We start from the raw sequence: 18,476 nt of genomic DNA on the forward strand, positions 1-18,476 counted from the left end.
GGGGAATGGCTTGTATTCTTATAAATTTGACTTAATTCTCTATATATTTTAGAAATGAGGCCCTTATCAGAGAGGCTGGTTGTAAAAATTCTTTCCCAATTTTCTACCTTCCTTCTAATCTTAGTTGCATTGGCTTTGTTTGTACAAAAACTTTTCAGTTTAATGTAATCAAGATTATCCATTTTGCTTTTCGTAAAGTTCTCTATCTCCTGTTTGGTCATGAATTCTTCTGTTCTCCATAGATCTGGTAGGTAAACTATTCCTTGCTCTCCCAGTTTGCTTATAGTATCAGCCTTTATATCTAAATCATAAACCCATTTTGACTTTATTTTGGTATACGGTATGAGATTTTGGTCTATGCCTAGTTTCTGCCATACTCTTTTCCAGTTTTCCCAGCAGTTTTTGTCAGAGAGTGGGTTCTTATTACAGAAGCTGGGGTCTATGGGTTTATCGAATAACAGATTACTATAGTCATTGACAACTGTGTCTTGCATATTTAACCTATTCCACTGATCCACCAGTACCTTCTTAGCCAGTACCAAGCAGTTTTGATTATTGCTGCTTTATAATACAATTTAAGATCTGGAATGGCTAGGCCACCTTCCCCTGCATTTCTTTTCATTAGCTCCCTTGATATTCTGGACCTTTTGTTCTTCCAAATGAATCTTATTATTTTTTCTAACTCTGTAAAATAATTTTTGGTAGTTTGATTGGTATGGCACTGAATAAGCAAATTAGCTTCGGTAGAATTGTCATTTTTATTATATTAGCTCAGCCTACCCATGAACACCTGATGTTTTTCCTTATTTAGATCTGACTTTATTTGCATGAAAAGTGTTTTGTAATTGTGTTCATTGAGTTCCTGCGTTTATTTTGGGAGGCAGACTCCTAAATATTTTATAATGTCTACAGTAAGTTTAAATGGAATTTCTCTTTCTATCTCTTGCTGTTGGGCTTTGTTGGTAATATATAGAAATGCCAATGATTTATGTGGGTTTATTTTATAGCCTGCAACTTTGCTAATGTTGTTTATTATTTCAAGTAGTTTTTTACTTGATTTTCTAGGATTCTCTAAGTATAACATCATGTCATCTGCAAAGAGTGATAGCTTTGTTTCTTCTTTGCCTATTCTAATACCTTCAATTTCTTTCTCTTCTCTTATTACTAAAGCTAACATTTCCAGTACGATATTGAATAATAGTGGTGATAATGGACATCGTTGTTTCACCCCCAATCTTATTGGAAATGCTTCTAGCTTGTCCCCATTACATATTATGCTTGCTGAAGGTTTTGAATAGATGCTATTTATTATTTTAAGGAAGACTCCATTTATACCTATGCTCTCTAGTGTTTTTAATAGGAATGGGTGTTGTATTTTGTCAAAAGCTTTTTCTGCATCTATTGAGATAATCATGTGGTTTCTGTTAGTTTTGGTGAATTATGCTGAATTATATTACCATATAATTCATATGAATTATATGAATTATGAATTGAAAGGGGGTGGTAGGCCAAATAAGTTTGGGAACCTCTGATCTAACACTTAATGGCTCTGTGAACTGTTTCCACTGTCAGGTGATTTAATCTCTCCCTTAGCTTCCTTATCTATAAAATAGGGACAATACCTGAGATGATATTTGTAAAGCATTGTAGCACAATTTGTAGCACTTAGTGGATACTTAATAAATGTTTCTTTCTTTCTTTCCTTCCAGTAGTAGCTACCCCATAAGATACTGAAGACTCACATGAGATGGAAGAAGCTTTAATAACTTAAAAGTACACAGAAACTTTTGGGACTCCAGGTATATGTAAAGTACTTTGCAACCTTGAAAGGCTTTATAAATGTCAGCTAGTCTTTTATTCTGTGAGGCATTACAATTCCTATCACACTGCTATTGTCAAGTTAATTGCCTAATCGCATTGGTGAATTATTCAGGTAAAAAAGGAGGGTTATACAAATTTAAATTTGTAGACATTTTTACATACACTATGTAATTTTAAAAATTACATTCAAAGCTGAATTTTCCTTTTTCTATGTTTCCAGGTTAAAAAAAAATAGTATACTAAAAATAAATTTGGAAAGTCTATTCACCTTGCACCTAGCACAGAACTCAGAGCAAAACTGAAGTCCTCTTACTTTGTTCTTTGTTTGAACCACTTTGTCACAGTAAAAAGAGTTTCCAATAATGGGGGAGGAAGTGTAGAGGTTAACTTATAAATGAACTAGGCAACCCAATTGTTTAACCCAGTAGTAGGAAGCATGTGGCAGAGAGAGCCTATTCATAGTAACAGTGGTTTGAATGTGGGAGCCTCATCAACTCTGTTTCCTCTGAACTCCTATAACAGTGGAATCAGGCCCAGCAGCTTCCACCTTTTTGCAGATTCTCAGAGGTATGCTGGAAGGAAGCACTGAGATCTGGGTCCAACCCTCCCATACTCCACTGGGCTGGCCATCCACTTGATTTAATCAACTTCCTTCTGGTACAAAATGTACCATTCGGTAAATATTGACACTAAGCTCCCCATTCCTCAGCTACCTTCAAAGGGCTGGTGGTGAGTTCCCAGATGTGGGTGTTCAGCAAAAGTCCCCTGAAATCTCTTATCATAAGGCCTCCTTCAGTTTCAGAAAAGCCTTTTTTGTAAGTATATTTTTTTGCCTGTGTGTAACAAAGGAACTAGAATTTAAATTCTTCCTCTGTATTCAAAAGAACATGGTGCCCAAGGACATTTGGAGGGGTGCAAAGAATTTGCCATTCCCTGCTCCCAAAACCTCTACCCTGTGACCATGTAATTTTTTAAAATAGTCAACTTTACTGCTTTTATTATAATAACATAGAACTTTCCCTCAGAATACTTCAATAAAAATTGCTTTACAAGTTAAAAATATACTATTTGTCATTTTTTAAAATAATGTTCCTGTCTCCTTCGGTCTTGCAGAGTTATTCTAAGTTAGGTAAAAGTGAATACCATTGTCCCTATTATGGAACAAGAAAGATTATTTCATAGCTATCACATACTGCATTGCTAATAAGCCTTTGCAAAAATGCCATCATGAAAATAATTGCAGCTTATGTATCAACACTAGTTGCTAAGGATGAAATGATAGAGAAATTCTTCAAAAAAACTGATTAAGAGATTCCCAATTAAATTAACATATTCTAACGCTTCCATGCTAAGATAGGAAAAGGATAAAAAGAAATACATAGTGAAGTATGGTTCAGAAGAAAGAAATGAAAGGGGCTAAAAAAAATGTTGGTTTTACAGAAGCTTCATACCTCTCAATCATAAACTTTCTTTTCAAAAAAAGAACTGGTAAGTGTTAGACATAGTTGGACATAGCCAACACCAAATAATATTCCCAAAAAAAGAAATTTACTAGATTTAATAGACCAGAAAAGGATTATTATTAATGAGGGACTTGTCATTGAACCACCTTGCTATGCACAGTCAGACCATTAATTCAGAGCTAAGATCAGAATTTACAATAAACAAGAAGAAACAACAATAATGCTAAAAAAATAAATTTAAGATTTAACCCTGAATTATTTAAGCAAGTTATTGAAAATCGAAAATGGGAAATGGAAGCAGGAATGATATTGACACTGACTTTAATAATTACATTGAGAAGTTAAGCCAATATAAATTAATTGCCACAATCAGAAGACCAAAAAAAGCCTGGAAAGTGTTTGAGGTTAGCCAACACTGACTTATTCACCAACCGGAGACAGATGGCTGCCAAAGACAACACTGGGTTAGAATATATTCTCCACTGCAAAAATCTTACAAAGGATGATTATAAGCAGTGTTTATTTCATAAAGTACAGAGAAGCAAGGAGTATAAGCCAGTATATAGAAAGCTTGACAAGATACGTAACTAAGCAAAGTCATCCCACGGGCATTCAAGGATAAAACTGGAAATAGGACTACAAAGGGAAGGAAAATAGAAAATATTTCCAAAATTTATTACAACAAACTTTTTCTCCATCAAAGATAGTGGAACCACCATATTTGGACCCCATATCAGAGCCCCTGATGTGTCTGTAGAATAAGTAGAAGTGGCACTAAAGAGGACAAAGATAAGAAAAGCAGCTTGTTTGGATCAAATAGAAAGAAAAGATTCATCCTGGAGGTGGTGCAATGGTAAAGGGATTGAGGGACTCATTTATAAGGTACCAAAAGAAGGGAGATCACAAAAATGTGGGGAAAAATCTCTGACCTACTGATACTTTAAAAAGGGGCAAGAGGGAATGAGATCAAGAAAACATCAAAAATTGCCAATCTCTATGCCTAATCTCTCACCTGTACAAAATCTTTATAAAGGTCATCTATACATGAATTTAGGGAATCCCCAGTGAGGATGTTGGTAAAGAACAAGAAGGTTTTCACAAACAATGTTCAATAATGGACCATGCCTTTACTATCTCACAATACACTGAAAGATTTAGAGAATATAAGATCCCAATGTGCTTATTGTTTGTTGCTTACCAAAAAAAAAACAAAAATGCTGCCTTACAGTATCTTTTATAACACAGTATCTCCCATCTATATATCAAGATCATTCAAGATTATTATATCATAGAAAATATGTAACAACAGAAATAACCCTAATAGTCTTTTGATAATAAACATCAATGGAGGTATAAAAGAGGAAGATGTACATTCAACAAAAGCAGAAGTATCAGACTCACAGCTTGTATAACTCCTAAGTGGGACCTGAACCAGATTAAAATATAATTGGGAATTATTTAACAAAATAACTAAAAATTCAATGTAACATAGATAATATTAATTTCTGGTTTTCTAAATCAACAAGGAGTGCAGGGGTCCATTTCTATTTTAGTTTGACACCACTGACCAAAAGTAATCATCACTGGGATGGAGATCCAGCATAGAGCCAAGGTCAAGGTTAAAGAGAGACTCCCAGAGAATAGTGAAGTCCTGCAAATGTTCCTCTTTCAGGATGACTGTTGACTGTATCAAGTTCTAAAACATTGCTGAGAGCTATGATCAGTCAAAAGAGTTTGGTTTATCTGTCTGTAGATAGGCAGAAAGACCAAATGGATGAATGTCTATTGCCCAGATTTCAACACATATGTGAATGTAGATCCAATAGAGCTCATACAACGGCAGGTATATCTGGGACAGGCAAGACAGATGAATGATGATCTAGATCCAGATGTGATTTCAGTCTGGGATTGTTTATGGGGAATTGTAAAGCACTTTTACCGATCCCAAGCTTCCCACAAAAGCAAAAGCCCATATTTTCAATACAAATATTTTGCCATGGTTGCTCTATGATAACAAGACTTGGAACACCCCTTCCTCAGAAGAACTAAAGATATGTATCACACAGAAGGCAATGGAAATGCAAATGGTGAGTGTTAGTAAGATGTAATATATAGCCACTGAAGAACTCAGAAGAGGAAAAGAAGTAAAAGATATCACCAAGGAATTTTATGACAGAAGGAAAAGATGGGTCGGTCATGTGGACTGACAGGTGGCCAGACAGAATGTTTCACTGGTACCCTTAAAATGTCAAGAGAAAGCAAGAAAAGCCTTCAGCACTTTTTGTCATTGTGTGAATGGCAAACTTTTGAGACAACATGAATAAGATTAGCACAGGTTGGGCAGATATGGATGGATTTCAATCTGCAATAATGGAGGAAACTCCGGAATTGATGAGATCACAGAACCATTTATTATAAAACACCCTCCAAGTGACAGAATATGAGGCACCAGACAGAGTGAGATCTCTGCTACAGCTGATCTTCTACATAGTCCTCCATAATCCTTCTTAAGTTACTGCAACAACAGATGTGAAGGTGACCAAAAAATTTTTGTTTGCTTATTTGTCAGCATGTTTAGCAAACTCCTACATTAAAGGAAATTCTTCAGTGGTAAGAGACAAGCAAATCATACACAGACAGAAAAACTCATACTTGCCTGTAACCAAGCAACCTGTAAAGTAAATGGTGGATAGGGGGGCCATGTAAGAAATAAGCATTATTCTCACCACTCCTCCCCATCAGAGAATGAAAACTCAGTGAGCACCAACTTGGAAAGGCTACCCAAACTGATGTCTCATAATGATCTTTTGCAGTGTGTATAGTATGCCTTAGTCAGAGACTAGAGAGAATACAAACTATGACTGCCAGATAGAGACAGTAAGATGATGACTGTGGAAAGTAACAAGAATATTGTGGACAATTAAATGTGAGGAAGATTTGTGGAAGGGTCCTACCCATGGTATAGCTAACCCAAGATCCCTTCCCAATGTACTTTGATGAGAGTCTGGAAATTGAAGAAATATTACTGATTTGCAGGCATCCTAGAATCCTAGGGACTCCTCCTGCTTTTCCAGATGGGTAATGTTTACATAAATCCAGTACTCCTGGTCTCTTGGGCTTATCCCCGGGTTATCTGCCCAGTTAGTACAAGTGCACAGCAAGGCAGGATTTTAGTAAATATCAGTCCATTCTTATCTATGAGCAATGTGTGAGGAAATAATAATTAGCTAGAATTTGAGTAACTGGCTGGGAAGGAACTGTGATTATTCACAGAATGACAAGATTGGGCAATAGAAGAGATCTTAGAGACAATCTGGAATACAATAGTCATTTTACAGATAAGGGAAACTGAGGCCTAAAGAGACAGAGCAACATGTCCAACTAGTAAGTAGCAGAGTTAGGGGTCTGATTCTAGGTCCTCTGAGTCCCAGTGGTTTTTCCCCTTGCCAAGTTTCTTTCCATTCAACAAATATTTGTTTTAAGTACCTAGAAATGGATAAGACAGATGTAACAGAGGGAAAAGAATAACATTTATATTGTGTCTACTATGTGCCAGGCTCTCTGCTAAACATTTTTTATGAATATTTCATTTGATCCTTATAATTATACAAGGTAGGTATTTACTGTAATTCTCATTTTACATTTGAGGAAACTGAAGAGAGACAGAAAAGTGACTTGCAAAAGGTCACACAACTAGGAAATATCTGAGGCTGGATTTGAACTCAGGTCTTCCTGTCTCCAGGCCAAGCATTCTAACCACTGTGCCACTAGATGCCTCCCAGAGCTTCCTTTTAAAGACCTGTGAGGGGGTTAGGGGTGGGGGAGAGAAGGGAGAGAACAGATACAAATAGCCATGGTTATCTTTTTAGAGAGAGTGAAATTGTTGCAAGGGAAAAACCCTGGGGAAAATACTGAGAAATTTGAGGAAGGAGGGCTTCATGGAGGAGGTGGCAACTAATTTGAAAAAAACAAACTTTAAAAAATGGAAATTAGTGTTTGAAGAACAACTATAAATGAGAGAGACAGAGAGAAAGAAACACACATAAGTATAGGAGCAGCTATGTGGCACAGTGGATAGAGCGCCAGGCCTGGACTCAGGAGGACCTGAGTTCAAATCCAGCCTCAAACACTTAACCCCAATTGACTCCAAAAAAAAAATAATAAGTGTAAGTAAAAGTTTGTGTATGTGTGTGAAGTGGGGGCCTTCTCTAGTATGGGGAGGGAGAAGGAAGGAGTTCATAACTTAAACTGCAACAAAAATAATTTTTAAATAAAATTTTTAAAAGTAGAAATTAGGAGGAATCCATTCTATGTGTGAGAGTTTGAAGGAGCAAAGGCAGGGAGATGAGAGACACCAGAACAAAATCTACTGCTAGAGAACCTTGGTTGTCTTGGACTTACACTAGCACCAACACAACTGAGAAGGAAAGGCAAGCTAACAGCCACCATAACAAGACTTGGCATGATATTGACTTGTAGGCAACTAAGTGGCACAGTAGATGGAGTGCTAGGCCTAGTATCAGGGAGATCTGTGCTCAAATCCTGCCTCCGACATTTTCTAGCTTCTAGCTTCATGACCCTTGGCAAGTCACTTAACCGTTTGCTTCATATGTAAAATGGGGGTAATAATAGCACCTACCTCTCAAGGTTGTTGTGGGGATTAAATGAGATAATATTTATAAAGCACTTAGCACAAAGACTGGCACACAGTAGGTGCTTAATAAATGCTTGTTTCTTTCCTTCCTTTGCCAATGACTTGCTTCTTTCCTTTTTAATATTATCTGCTTTCATTCACACCTTCCTCACATATATACACCAAATTTTTAACTGTTCCTACATCCATTTCACAACTCCTACCCTAGTCCCTTGAATTTGACAGCACTGATAAACTTTTTGGCTTGGCCTCCATCCGACATCCTGGTTCCAGGAGAGAGAAACAAAGCCATTTATATAAATATAAAATGGTCCTGGAGCAAGTCTGTACTACACCCTTGCCCACCTCAGCCAGTATCTCTTCCTCTCAGGACAGATAACCACCCTTCATCAAATGGATCTGGAACAGGAGAAGGACCTAAGACGTTGCACCCTGTCTTTGCTACTGGGAAACCAGACTGGGGGAGTGACTAGTCCCCTTACGTAGCTCATTTATCTAGAATCATAAAGACTTGACTCATCTTTGCATATTTTACACCTTATTAAAAATAAAGAGATGTTAAAGTAAAGGCTAAATATCTGGAATTTATTTTTTAAAATATAAAGTCATTTCAAAAGTCAACATCAACGCAACCCATTGCTGTAGACTTTTTAGAGCTGCAAAGGCCAGAAAGTAACTCATGTTTCTACAGTGTTGCAAGGATTCCGCAAAGCACTTTCCCTAAAACAATCCAGTGAGGCAAATCATCCCTTAATTAATGGCCATAAATATGACTCTGAAGCAAGACAAGTATCTTCTGATGCACTGAGCTCAGATTATAGAATGCATGCTCTTTGAGGGCAGGCAATATTTCATTCTTGTCTTTGTATCCAATGAAACCAGCATAGCTTCCTCTGTAAAGTAAGCTGGAGTGGGGAGGGAGGAAGGGAGAGAATTTGGAACTCAACGTTTTAAAAATGAATGTTAAAAATTTTCTTTACACACAACTGGGAAATAAGATATACAGACAATGGGGAATAGAAATCTATCCTGTCCTACAGGAAAATAGAAGGGGAAGGGGATACGAGAAGGGGGGGTGATAGAAGGGAGGGCAGATTAAGGGAAGGGGTATTCTGAATGCACGCCATCTTGGGGTGGGGGAGAGATGAGATGGGGAGAAAATCTGGAACTCAAAATCTTGTGGAAGTGAATGTTAAAAACTAAAAATAAAGAAGTTAATTTAAAATAAATAAATAAAAGGAAAAAGGGGGGGGGAGTAAGCTGGAGAAGGAAATGGCAAATCACAGTATCTTTGCCAAGAAAATCCTAAATAGGGTCATAAAGAGTCAGACATGACTGAAATGACAAACAACAAGGTCCTTCATAAATGCTTGTTTAGTTGAAGCATTTTGTGCCTAGTATTTTCTTATATCCAAATTGTATGTGAATTGGTAGGCTTTATAACAGTTTTCAGTTAACCAGGATATTCAGCTATTCCCAAGTATTCTATGTTGCCAAGTATCTATAGCAGCAACCAGGTGGTGCAATGGTTAGAGCTCTGCACCTGGAGTCAGGAAAATATGAGTTTAAATCCTGCCTCAGATACTTAGCTGTGTGACTGGATAAATCACCTGACTTCTATCTGTCTATTTCCTCATCTAAAATGTGGATGATAACATCCCACAATTGTGAGGACAGAATAAAATATTTATAAAGCATCTTGCAAAACCTTAAAGATCTATACAAATACTAGCTATTATTATTGTATTAATGGAAGTTTATGGTCCATCAGTAAATAGCTATTTAGTGACTACTAAAGGGGAGTACTATGCTATACAAAGAAGTTCAGAACATTGTCCTTGCCTTCAAGGAGCTTACAATCCAGTTGAGTAGATAAACAGTATGCACATAAAAGCAAAAGTAACAGTACAGGGCAGAATATAAATGAGTGGCTCCCACTATAAGTAGGATAGGAATTTAGAAGAAAAGAAAAACAAAGCAATTACATAAATCAGAGTTTGGACCCATTAGCTATCAGATTCATAAATTATCATCATTAGTATTCCATTAGCAAAAAGGTTCTAATATTGAAAAGAGAAATCCCTGGCATATTTCTTAGACTATATCTAAGGAACAACAAACTGGATCAGTCTTTCCTGTGATTTCAATAGCAACCTTCAGTTTTTAAAAAGAAGAAAAAACAGAAGTTTTATATGAAATATATTAATGTTTTATATTGCACAATACATCTAGAACCCATAGCCAACATTATCATAAAATTATTTTAAGGACTTATTACTACATAAATTTTTTCACATTTTGAATTCTAAAATGCAAATTCTCAGGGCCTAACTACAGCAAGCATAAGTATGAATGCTAATAAGATATGATCATATACAAGTTATTATAAAATATTGATAGTTCTACTTAGGAAGTTAACATTTTTGTTATTGTTGTTCAGTTGTGACCCCCATTTGGGATTTTCTTAGCAAAGAGAGTAGAGTAGTTTGCCATTTCCTTCTCCAGCTCACTTTACAGATAAGAAAGCTGAGGCAAACAGGGTTAAGTGACTTGCCCAGGGTCACACAGCTTGTAAGTATCTGAGGCTATATTTGAACTCAGGCTTCCTGATTCCAGACCCAGCATTCTATCCCCTGTACAACCTAGCTGCTCCCCAGAAAATTAATATGCCAGATGGGTGATGTCTTTTGATTTGTGCATAAATTGGATTTAAGCAAGCCAAAGTTGCATGAAGTTGTTGGCCTCACTCTCTCCTCCAGAGTCATCACAGTTCAGTAGAGGGCCAGAATCAAGATAACTGGTGATGGCTCAGGATGCAGTAGAAGACCTTGGCATCTTTGACATCTAACCAAGCTCTAAGTGCTCCATGGCTCCTGCTTCAGCTGCCTTCGTGGCCATTGGAACAAATTGTTCTCATCCACCCATTCCACCAGGGGAGGTCTTCACGTGCTTGGCGTAGACACTCATTGGATCTGAGACCCCTTGGTTATACTAAACCTGATTTAACCCATCTGCCAAGACGTTTACTGGGGTTTGGCCACTGCACATGCTACTGCTTCTTGGAGCCACGGGTAAGAGTTATTGATAGTTAATTGATTGCTGAAAAACTCCTTGTAAAAGTCAGCAACAGCAAACCTTTGAAAACATGTTTTTATGACATTCATATGACTAAGCTATTAAAGCAATGCCTTCATCTACATTCTAAGTCAATTTAAAGGATACATGGTCAAGTGTAGGACAAGCTACATGAGAATATTTTATGAATGGTCAGGAAAGGTTAGGAGCTGTTTTAAGTGGTTGTGTGTCATATAGCATGTGCGTATTGTAGGTGAAAAAATAAGGCTTTAGGAACCACAAGTAAAGGATTGAAATCATGCTCTGAATATTGTTCTAATAATCTTAAATTTCTGTTAATTATGTTCATCTTTAAATAAGCTTCAAAGATGGTTTCTTTTCAAGATAACTACTCTAAGCATGAGAGGTATACTTGTCTTTCTAATGTCATGAAAAGAAATCTTAACTTTCTATTCTCAAAAAAAAATTAATATACCAGACTTAAAACTGACATAGAAACTAGCAGATGGCCATGCAGACACAAAATATGAAGCTGAAGTAGAAGTAGTGGATAATCAAAGACCAAAAAATATTTCACCTGAATATCCAGGAAATAGAGCAAAGATCTTTCCCCCAGATATCTAGAAAATTGCCAAAATCCTTCTGTTCATTTCTTATAAAGGTCACCTAAATGAGATCCAGAAAAAGACAACATAATTTCAGTCCCTTATCCCTGGCAAAAAAAGATCAATATGAAGAATTCACTCATTTTATATGGGTATTACGTTACACATACATATATGGATTTTATATAGTATATATCATATGTGTGTATATATATATATATATATATAATATGTGATATATAAAACAATATGTATATGTGCCTTGCAGTACTTTTCCAGTAGATCTTCCTTGATTTCCTTGCCCCCAGATGTTTGTGCTCATCCCCAAAATTATCTTGAATGTATTTTGCATATGTTTTGTATAAACTTACACATGTTCATATTATCTCCCCCGACAGAAAAGCTACTTGGGGTCAAGAGCATTCATTTTTGTCTTTCTATCCCCAGTACTTAGGACAGTGCCCAGAACATAACAGGTGCTTGCTGATTGACTGGCTGATTGATTCTTTTGGCTTAAGGATTTAGTAGCTTGGTAAATTTATTGCAGTTATTTGTAAAACTGCCTTAATGTGAGAGGACTTACATTTGTAAAACACCATACAAAACACTTTCATCATCACAGCACTCATGGTTTCAACCTTTTGCGAGCAGAAACTACCCTCAATCTGAGACCGACCAGCTTTTCCAGTCCTAACTCTTATTGCCTTCCTCCAATGTGCTACACATGTCAGCTTCCATATACCCCAACACTGTATTCTCCCACTTCCATGCTTTCCCCCCCACTCATGCCTGAAATGTCTTCCCACCTCACCTTCTAAAAAATTTCTAACCACCCCTTAAAGCCAGACTCAAGTATACCTCTTCCAGGATATCTTGCTTAACTTCTCTTCTCACTCTCACCCTCACTCCTATCAATAATTATATTTCCCCTCAGACTTCACAAGGCATTTAACTCCCCAAAGTTACTCATCATAGAGTACTATTACAATGATTTTTTTAAAAACTTGGGGCTAAGTCTCCCTTTCTCTTCCAGGCTAGAAGTCAGAGGCCACTCAGAGGTTGATTTCAATGGTAATCAATCAGCTCAAAAGCTTTAATCTGCTCCATTTTTCCAACCTGTACCCTCTCACTCTTTTGTAGGCAGTCTGGTGGCCCTTCCTTCCTGAGAGCTCAACACAGCCTTAGTGAAGAAACTGATCAGACTCAGCCCTACAGCTCAGAACTCCTAAGGTCAAAGAATTCTCCAGCTTCAGCCTCTTCAAGAGCAGGCACGCACTGCCTCACCAGCTGCTACAATGATTCAGCTTCTTATGGATGAATAGCACCTAAACCCTGGACAATGGGGGCGGGGGTGGGAGGGAGGAATCATTTGCTGAGCAGAAATTTGCTGTTTAAAACAGTATTTTATTCAAACTGATCCTTTTGTGTAAAATGCTTTCCTAAAACCATACTGCAGAATAAGACATAGAGTTACTATCAATATGTTATTAATTCGGGCGACTCCATACCTAATAAGTATAACTAAGGCATCACGACATACTGGAAGAGAGAGCCAGCCTCAGATTCAGGAATACCTGGATCTAGGTTGCACCTCTGAAATACAAGATACTGGACTGGGTGACCCTGAGCAGTCTCAGAAACTCTCATCACCCCCAGGCTGTTCTCTAAAATTATAAAATGTTGTGCAGTTGCTGATCTGAATCGGTAGAGGAGTCTCTTCACCAAAAATTTCCCACACCAATGAAGTCACAGGTAAAGGCCAAAAAAATAGTAATAACTCATCACTTTGAAAACTATTTCCACTCCTACTTAACCACAGAACTCAGTTAACTCAAAGATTCCTGGGTAATCTTCTAGAGAAGAGATCTCAAACTCCTGGTCTATACAACTCCCAAGTGTAGCCCAAACCAGAATAAAATGTGATTGGAAAAAATGTTTAACAAAATAAACACAAATAAAATACAACCTATAAAATGTTAATTTGTGGTTTTCTAAGTCAATATGTGATCCACAAGTGTCAGTTTCTATTTGAGTTTGATATTCCTACTCTAGAGGACACAAGATTTGTTAAGAGTAAAGAGTCCCAAGTATTTCATACAGTGTCAATACTCTCGGCAGCAGCTGTAACACAGAAATGTAGACACAAGAGGATTCTCCAAGTCCTATTCTATCTCATCATAGCCACCTCAGCACAGACCACCTTATATAATCATAGTTGCCCCTTTTGGTTCATTTAAAGACTGAAGTTTTTCATTTTTCGTAATCATGATTACTTAAAGCATAATTCTATAAGAAAATTTTCACCAGAATCAGCTCAATATTTCAATATTTGAATTAGTGAGTGACTTAGGGATTATAGTGACTAGATGTGGGCATTTTTGCAAACTCCACTCCAACTGTGCCTCCCTTTGGAATCATATAATCTGTCTTAATCCACAAACATCAATCATAAGCAGATTAAATGATCTCTCCATCTTCACGGTTTGCCATACCATTTATCCCTAGTATTTTGGGGCCCTGCACTCTTCAATACACTGTCATTTCATCTGGAAAACTGTTGGTCAAAGTTAAGTGTAGTGGTGTTTTTAGAAACATGCAATTACAGGGGATTTCCAAGTATCACAAACATTGTAATATATGAAAAAACTGTAGCAATGACAACTCATCATCACATTGTAGTTTTGATGAACAATCTACTTTAACAACTCCAGTGTATCCTGATTATACATGTAATTACAATTATTTTAATATTTATTTACTTCCAACAATGCATGAGACTTAGTAAAGGATTCTATGTGAATATTTTATTCCTTAAACAAGATATTTTACAGCTGCCTAATCTTAATTATAGGCCAGGAGAAGCATTTTGACTCAAATCATGGCCTTGTATAATCTAAAATTATCCTTTCACAAATATGACAACCTGGGCTATAATAAGGGGCCAGCTTTTCTACAATGATTAAAGTCCTAAACATTTGTGCACTTGGGCCAGCAAATAGTGCATGCATAAGGTAATTATCTGGATGAGAGCTTGAAGAACTTCCCATTTCTCCTTGGGAAGGATATTTTTCAAGCATAATGTAAATAACTCTTTGTAAAAAAAAAAAAATGACACCATCTGTTCAAAACTGTATTCCCCAAATATGACAGATAAATCTTTCAGGTCCTGACCAATTCTTAACACATTTTAAGTGCTGTGCAAGCCATATTTTTCCTAGTCCTAAGAAACTCTTTGGTAATAAGTGAGGTATGAGGGAAGGTTCATTAACCCTTTCAGTTTTGTTATGACTTTGTTTTTTGACTTTGGATCCCCCTATCACTCAAGAGAAAAGTATAGCAGCCATCCCTGGTCCAATCCTGCTGCTAATCATCATGGAAGCTTTAACCTGTTCTGTTTCTGACCCACATCTATTTGTCTCTCTTTAGGCATCCCATTAACCCATAATTTTTAAAAACTCAACATGTTGGTGCCAGCTCAATGTAGACACTAATGAGCCTTAGGCCTGCTGCAGTTCATAACTCCAGAACTCAAGCATTCCACCAACTTCAGCCTCTCTAAATAGCAGGGATCATAGGTATATACCACCAGCCAAGCTAGTGCTTCAAACAAATAACCTGCTAGTGCATAGAGAGATGAGAAAAAGAAAACAAAAATACAAACATCCTTACCACCTCTCACCTGGACTATTTCAATAGCTTCTAATTGTTTTCATTATCTTTCCTCCAAAATCTTCCCCTCTTCCAAACTTCCCTATTATTATTAAGGGTACCATCATCCTCCCAAGTACCCAGATTGGCAACCTCAAGTGTCATCCTCTGCTCTCCCCCCACTCACCTACATATCCAATCTGTCACCAAGCCTTGTCATTTCTACCTTCACAACATCTTCCATATATATCCTCTTCTCTCCAATGTGGTTGTTGAGCCACATTGTTGAAGACACTCATCATCTCAAGCCTAGACTATTGCAACTGTATTCTAGTTGTTCTCCTTCCCTCAATTCTCTTCCTGATTCAATTTATCATCCACACAATTGCCAAAGTGATTTTCTGAAAGTCTAGATCTGACCTTATCAGCCTACTACTCAGTAAACCCTAAAGGCACCCTCTTATCTCTAGGATCAAATATAAATCCTCTGTTGGGCATATACAAACTGGCCTCTTCCTATTTTTCCAATCTTTTCGTACCTTCCCTTCCACACATTCTACAAACCATGTACACTGGTCTACTTGCTGTTACTTCAAATACAGTATTCTCTCTCCCATCTCTTGCTTAGCTGGCCCCCATGACTGAAATGCTCTGCCCCCTTCTTTCTACCTCTTAATTTCCTCAGCTTCTTTCAAGACTCAGCTCATATCCTACTTTCTATGGGAGGCCTTTCCCCATTCCTCCAGTTGCTAATGCCTTCCACTCTAAGGTTATCTTCCATCTAAGGTTATCTTCTTATATGTACCTAATAATTTATTTGCTGTCTTCCCTATTAAAATGTAAGCTACTTAGGGGCAAGGACTATTTTTTTCCCTTTATGTATATCCTCTGTGCTTAGCATAATGCCTAGAACATAGTAAACACTGAATAAATGCTTGTTCAGTGAACTGACTGAACAACCATTGAACCCTACCAATGTTTCTTCTGTTTTTTAAATTATGAGGAGATATATATATGAAGAGAAGAATGCTAGTAATAGCATCATAGAATCATAAACTTTTGAGCTAAAAGAGACTTTAGAAATCAAAGTCTAGTTCATCACAAAGGGCAATCAAACTGTGCATAATCTTTGATCCAGCAATACCACTATTAGGTTTGTAGCCCAAAGAGATCATAAGAAAGGGAAAAAGACCCACATGTACAAAAATATTTATAGCAGTTCTTTTTGTGGTGGTAAAGAATTGGAAACTGAGAGGCTGCCCACTAATTGGGGAATGGCTGAAAAAACTGCAGTATGTGAATGTAATGGAATACCATTGCTCTATAAGAAATGATTAGCAGGTGGATTTCAAAAAAAACCTGGAAAGACTTACATGAACGGATGCAAAGTGAAATGAGCAGAACTAGGAGAACATTGTACACAGTAACAGCAACACTGTATAATAATCAACTATGAATGAATTAGCAATTTTCAGCAATACAATGATCTAAGACAATTCCAAAGGGCTCATGAGGAAAAATGCTATTCACATCCAGAGAAAGAACTGATGGTGTCTGAATGCAAACCAAAGCATACTAATTCACTTCTTTTTTTCTTTTGGTCTATTTCTTCTTTCACAATATGACTAATATGGAAATATACTTTATATTATTGTACATAATAAACTATATCAAATGGCTCACCATCTTAGGGAGAGGATAGCTGAGGGAGGGAGAAAATTTGGAAGTCAAAAAAATTTTTAAATGAATGTTAAAATTTGTCTTTACGTGTAATTGGAAAAAATGAAATACTATTTTTAAAAATGTGTAGTCCATCTAGACACACACACACACACACACACACACACATTTTACAGATGAAAAAAGAACAAGCCATCATTCTCCAATAGAGGCCTTAGTGGGTTGGATGGCTCTTGTGTTGGGAATTTACAGGGATACAAATCTGGATCAATGCAGAGCCAAGAAGCTATCACTTTCTTCCTGAACCTTCCTCAAAAATCATACCACTAGGTGGCTCCTGAAGTCCCCTCCATATTCAAATCTTATGAACTGCAAAAGCCTCATAGCATCCAACTTTAAACGTTTAAGAAATTCCATTCTTATAAATTATCACCAGCCCTTCCAGTAAAAATTGTAAGCATGTAGAATTCACACTCTGACATTACTTAAGAATCACTGCTGTAATTATAAAAACTAGAGAGATATGTCCTCACGAGGTCATATAAGGTAGTTACTGCAGACTGAGGGGCAGCTAGGTGGCGCCATAGTGCACAGAGTGCTGGGGCTGGAGTTAGGAAGACTCATCTTCCTGAGTTCAAATCTGGCCTCAGACACTTACTAGCTGTGTGACCCTGGGCAAGTCACTTAACCCTGCTTGCCTCAGTTCTTCTTCTGTAAAATGAGCTGGAAAAGGAAATGGCAAGCCACTCCAATATCTTTGCCAACAAGACCCCAAAATGGGGTCACGAATAGTCGGACATGACTAAAGCCATTCAACAAGAACTGCAGACCAAAGATAGAAAACATGAAGACATGAATTATTTATTTCCTTAATTCCATTTCCCATACCTGGTCCATTAGTGGGGAAGAATCCAACTGAAATGAAGAAAGTGGTATAAAAGACAACTTTGAAGAAGAAAATGTATTCTCTGTGGCCCCTTCCAACTCTGTTGTATTATAATGACCCATGGTATGTTGTGAAGGTTTTTTATTATTAAAAAACAAAACAAAACAAAAAGAATGTCATTTATTATTAGGTAGTGCTCATTTTAAAAAAAAATTATTCATCAAAAAAATCTAATTCCTAAAGGACATTGTTAAACATACTTAATAGTTAAACACACTTAACATCATTAAATTTCTCTTCTTGTTTGTGAAATGTCACTCTTCTCTCTCTTTGCCAGATGTGCAATGCTGCTCTGACAGCCATACACTCATGCTACTAGCATCCAGATCAGGTTAGCCTCTGAACTAAGGAGTCATCAGGGTATAGCAATTCTCCCAACTTAAACTTACTTGCACTTGAATTGTTGTTGTTGTTGTTAAAGAAATCCCTTCACTCAGCAATCTATTCATAGCTACTAATGAGTGAATTAAGTGATCCCTTTGCTATTGCTGGCTTTGAGAGATGTTCAAGGAGATATCGATCTGACTATTGAAAACAGCTCAGTCTACCAGGACCAAACTTTGCTATAAATAGAAGACATATAA

At 37.0% G+C, this 18,476-nt stretch overlaps 1 protein-coding gene across 2 annotated transcripts in view; it reads right to left on the reverse strand.

Moving 5' to 3' along the window:
- LOC114053871 (solute carrier organic anion transporter family member 5A1-like) overlaps window positions 1–18,476 on the reverse strand; it is a 190,847-nt gene that overhangs the window by 152,502 nt on the left and 19,869 nt on the right. The gene's annotated exons all lie outside the window — the stretch shown is intronic.

This window comes from Vombatus ursinus, unplaced genomic scaffold (assembly GCF_900497805.2).
Source record: "Vombatus ursinus unplaced genomic scaffold, bare-nosed wombat genome assembly UNPS02014812.1, whole genome shotgun sequence".
In the NCBI taxonomy this organism is placed as follows: domain Eukaryota; kingdom Metazoa; phylum Chordata; class Mammalia; order Diprotodontia; family Vombatidae; genus Vombatus; species Vombatus ursinus.